Genomic DNA, 5,319 nt, shown 5'->3' with positions numbered 1-5,319 from the left:
ACTCTAATGTGGCTAAAAAAGGGGCAGGGAGGGAGGATGCTTCAGAAGCCATACAATTTTTTGGCTCCTAAACCTTAAGCTTCAAAATTAACTTTATATGGACAATCCACAAGTTAATATGCAAGCAGAGAAACCACAATTGGAGGTGCTAACAGCAGCAAATGGTACAGTAAAGCATTTTGGGAAATATTTTTAAACTTAAAAGAGCATTCCCTAAAGAGGATATGATCATTTGGGTATGATTTAATGCTTTGTTAGTAAACTAATGAGAGGAAGATTTTTTTTTGTTGGGTGAATGTTGCTTTTGTTTGAGATTATTTTACTTTTTATAGTATATGTTTTTGTAAGAAAATTCACTCTGTGAGCAAATTTTTATAAGAAAATAAAACAACTTTAATTGAACTGCTTTTTTGATGCAAGAATGATTTAGGGTTGACTGGTATTTATTATAAAGGTTGACTTTATATAGGAACTCCCATACAAAGATTAGAGTACTGGTCCGATTAGTCTAGCACCCTGTCTACAATCACAGGGCACATTTACACGTGCTCCAGGAGGGGAGCAGGAGTGCTTTAATTAGAGTGGATCCAAAAGCCGTTTGACAAGCTTTAGTTCAAGCACCCTCATCACCATTTTTAAGTTTGGAGATGCTGATACATGAGATGTAGGAAGCTGTGGCAATCGCCATGCTCCAGTAGACACAACTGAGTCTGCTCTGATGCGCTGGATTCCATGGCATTGGAGCAGCCTCTGCAGTCGTGTATAGGTGCTCAAGGTGAACAGAAAGACGGAGCAACACTTCTAGTAGAAAATTACAGTATAATCTGCTCTTAGGTAAAGTTTCTTCCTAAAAACCTACCACTCAGTGGCTGGCTTATGGTTCAAAGTATAAAGGCATTTTTATACATGCATGCGTCGCAGCGCCAGGTGCTTTGAAAAGTGCCTTGTGCTGCAACGCGTGCAGTTGTGTAAGTGGCAAAATGTACCAGTGCTGAGAAAATGGCAGCAGTGCACTTTTGAACTAAAATACCCAGGAGGTGCTTTAGTTCAAAAGTGCACCACTGCCGATTTCTGCACGCTGACATGCATTTCGCCGCTTATACAGTTCAGTTACACAGTGCAGTTCACCTAAGCGTGCATGCAGAGCACACTCAATTAATCGAGTCTGTGCCGAAGTAGCAGATCTCCAGCGCATTGCTGGGAAAAAAAGTATATGTATAAATGCCCTAAGTGTTTATGTTCTCTCTAAAAATATTATATTCATGCAATTACATTTCTATATTCTACATTATTTATAGAAGTATCTGGTACTTTATCCTTTTTGAATCCCACTAAACTTCTTGCCTCTGTTATCTGACTACAAGTTCTACAAGTTTACTATGCCCAATTATTTTCTTTTATCATTTTCAAATTTTCTGTGTTTCATTGAATGCCTCCTAGTTACCTTTTCTCAAAGCACAACAAGAAGCAACATATTTATTTTTCCAATACCATTTATTGCTTTGCATAGTTATGTCACATGTTCTCTTATAATCAAGTACTTCGTCTCCTTAAATGGAAATCTTTCCATGCTTCTAAAAATCTGTCAACATTCTTTGAAACCCTTCCATTTCTGCAGCATTTTTTTAATTGGGAAAGACTAGAACTGAACATAGTATACTAGGGACAATACATAGTTACTGTATGACAATTAATATTTTTGCTGTTATTCTATTCTATTATTTGCATATCTTAAAACTGTTTGCTTTTTTGTTAAGTGCATCCTGAGCAGGGCCTTTTATTGAGCTAGCATATGTCCAGTGATATGCCGGTCTTTTCCTACAGTGGTTACAGTTAAATTTAGACTGCAGTAAAATGCATGGACAATTGTAATTATTCTTTACAATGTGTATTATGTTGCATTTGTCAATAATTAATTTTATTTGCCCTCGGGCTTTGTTAGGCTTTTCTGAAATGCCTGTCTTCTTCTCACCCTAAGTAACAGTAACACCTGCAAATTTTGCTATCTCTGTTCATAGCCTTTTCCAGATATTGCAGATGACCACTAAAATCATTAGAGAAAAAGCAAAACATCTCACAGCTTAGGACCACTTTGCATCTTTTATATTTTGGTGTCTCTAGACCAGGCCTCCTATTTGTGTAAAATGAATACTTAAGTCAGTCCGTTCAGTTGCCTATGAAGGAGAAAACAGAACTTTAGAGATGGATGACTCTGGTAAGATTGTACAAACTCTGATAACCTCAGATGGGGAAAGAAATCCAACATGCAAGGAACAGAACATGAATTATATTTTTAAAAACTGGAACAAAGATGGATATATTAATTCCAAGAAAATGGAAGTTTCAGTTATTTTGTAGTTCCTACAGGATGGTCAACCAATCAATCTAGGGTACCGCTTACTAGGGTCTAACTTTTCACCACAGGGAACGGTTTCAACTCAGATTGCCAGGTTTGGGTGGAGTGAGGTGAGGGTTGACTTATCATCCTATCTTTAACACGTTTAAATAGGTAAAGCCTTGGGACTAATCTATCTTTCCTGGATAGAACCTCAAGATAGTACCGCAAGCCCTTAACCTACCTTTCTCTGAACGCTTTGAATTACTGGGTCCATGTCTTTTAAACAAGTGAAATATAGTTTTTGTTAGCAACCGGGTATGCTACATGATGTCTCCAACCACTATTCTCCAGGAAAAAAACTACACTTTCAAGAGGCAAAATACCTTTTAGTACAGCTTCTGACCTTATTTCCAAAATGAACAATTAATTCTGTATTTTCTAATAGCATACTATTTTCATTTTCTTATACAAGTTGAATGCAAAAAACACTCTTCATATTTGTAACAGTTAATATAAATCATTACACTCTTATTTAATAACTTCCAACGAAAACATGGAAGAATTCATGTTTATGAAGACTTAAGAGGAAAACGGTGAAGCACATGCAACTTCAAGGATCCTGGTTCTGAAGAGAATCCAGTTTACAAGGATGAGGGCAACCTCTTGCCAACAAAACAGAACAAATGTGTTCTCGAAAAACACAACCCCCTCCAACCTCCAAAACAAACAAAAAGCACTGGCTTTAGTGAAAGATGTGCAATCACCACGTTCATCAGATGTTATAAATGGTATTTTTAAGCATACAAAAATGCCTTCTTCAACAGGATGCCAATCCAGTCAATAGCTCCTGAACACATTCATATGGAGCTACTTCCATTTTCTTTTATCCATCATGATGTCCTTCTTATTAATGGATAGATTGTGGTGTGAATAGAAATGTTACTTCCTGCTATTTTTTTAATTCTAGAACGCTCTCCACCAATCTGTCACTTCAAATGGAAAGAGATGTTGATACAAATGTTCCTCGTAAGTGTTCAAGGTAATAAAGTTAATGACTTTTTACCAAACAAGTTCAAATTCAGTTTCAAAGACTAGGAATAGTTTCTGGCAGGCAGACAGAACCAATGCCAACCAAAGTGCTAAAGCCATGTTCATCTCAAATGCAAATTATGCTTCACCTTCTTTGAAGTGCTGAAATTACCAAGAGAAAGTAAACTAGCAGTTCAGCATATTTTCATTCCTTGAAAATGCATTACTGAGTGCCCTTGCATTTGAATACCATTTCCCTCTGTTGCAAAACTGCCTGCCTCTTTTAGATCTTACTTATACATTACTTCAAAAGTAACTTGGAAAACATTACTGACAAGGTCTGCCAGCTTATTGCTTACTTTTCCCCAGGGAATTAATATATTATTTTCCACCTTTGCTTGAAGGCCTTCTTTGAGCAACACACAATTTATCTATTTTTTCATGTTACATACTTCCATATTCATTTAGCCTATCCCTTTAATAGTTTTTGATTAATGACTTAGTTTCCTTTATAACTTTTGCTAAAGCACTTGATCAAAGGGTCTTTGAATGTCCAATGATTATATCAACAAGTTCCATTTAGCTGTATTCCTGTTGACTCACTCCTTAAAAACTGATTGTTTACATTTTGTTGCAAAAGACTTGTATTCTCTTCAAGAATTTTTTTTAAAGAAACAACTTCCAAGACAAAAGCAGTAAGACCATTTTAAAAAATGAGTAGATTGATACAAGATGTATGGACAGGATGAGAGGAAGCAGAAAGGATGGCTTCTGTGCTATTTAATATAGTGGGTAGACATTAAAATCATTAGAATATAAGAATGCAACACTAAAACACTGTTTAGCATCATTTTACCTATTGAGAATGAATTTTTAGCACTAGTATTCTATTATCTTTGATATACTATATTAACCCATTCTATGACTATCAGTTTTATGACTAACACTTGCAATATTTTGTTAGCTACTAAGGGAAGTTTTCATGCACTGCAGACACACCTGGTTATAGTAGTTGTACTCAAAAGAAAACAAAATTGCATGCACATTATGCCAGTGGCATAACTGGAGTAGGGTAACTGGGGCAGCCACCCCAGGTGTTGATTTGGGGGCACAGGAGGCAGAAAAAAACAGCAACCAGAAGCTGCCTTGCACGTAGCAACTTCCCAGGGAACCTGGCTGTGTTATGCCTCTGCATTATGTACATACAGTACGACAGTTCTTATACAAGGAAGGGCATAGAGAATTTCAGATATAGCACTCAGAGATGTATGGAACCACGAAATTACAAAAGAGCTCCCACTGCTGAGGGTATAAGAATGACCGTCTAAGATGGGCAAGAAAGACTGCAGCCATAATCTTACTAACACAGTATGGTGGCTGGTTAAGTAACTAAATATTTTGTGTAAGGTAAATAACCTAGTTCCTTTTTCAAATACTCCCCAAGGAAAAGCCACAAACCTCTCTTGAATTATGATTAAAGGAGAAAAGTCTGATTATAATCCTTTCAGTTTTAGCTGCCTTAGTATCCCAAATGTTTACTAATATTCAGATTATATACCAGAATGTTTACTAATATTCAGATTATTCTGAAAAACGTCAAATCATTACAGAAGTTTTCCCAGAATTATCTGACATTAGCTAAGTGCATAGGTCTTTAGCCATGACCAGGGATCTGGGTTTTCCATTTCCAGTGGAAAAACATGGATTTTAAAGGAGAAAAATGCAGGAAATCTCCGGTTTCTCCTTGCAGGCTGGCAGAATTTCTGTCTGCAAGGTGCTGTGGGGAGTGGGAGGAGAGCAAATCAGAGGCAGGGGGCATCATGGGCTTGTGTGCATGCATGCGGCATACATGCAGGCAGCTGGCAATACAGCCAGGCAGTGCGGTGGAGAGTAGCTCCTGCAGCTTCCTTAGGAAAGTCTATGTGGGGGAATGGGGCATAGGTGACCCATGG

At 37.3% G+C, this 5,319-nt stretch overlaps 1 protein-coding gene across 2 annotated transcripts in view; it reads right to left on the bottom strand.

The window, feature by feature from the left end:
• The window catches only part of LOC109322658 (neurabin-1-like), an 87,272-nt gene that overhangs the window by 26,797 nt on the left and 55,156 nt on the right, over window positions 1-5,319 (bottom strand). The gene's annotated exons all lie outside the window — the stretch shown is intronic.

Source organism: Crocodylus porosus, unplaced genomic scaffold, assembly GCF_001723895.1.
Source record: "Crocodylus porosus isolate Cpor-Errol unplaced genomic scaffold, CroPor_comp1, whole genome shotgun sequence".
Lineage (NCBI taxonomy): Eukaryota > Metazoa > Chordata > Crocodylia > Crocodylidae > Crocodylus > Crocodylus porosus.
This window is presented reverse-complemented; position numbering and strand designations above follow the sequence as displayed.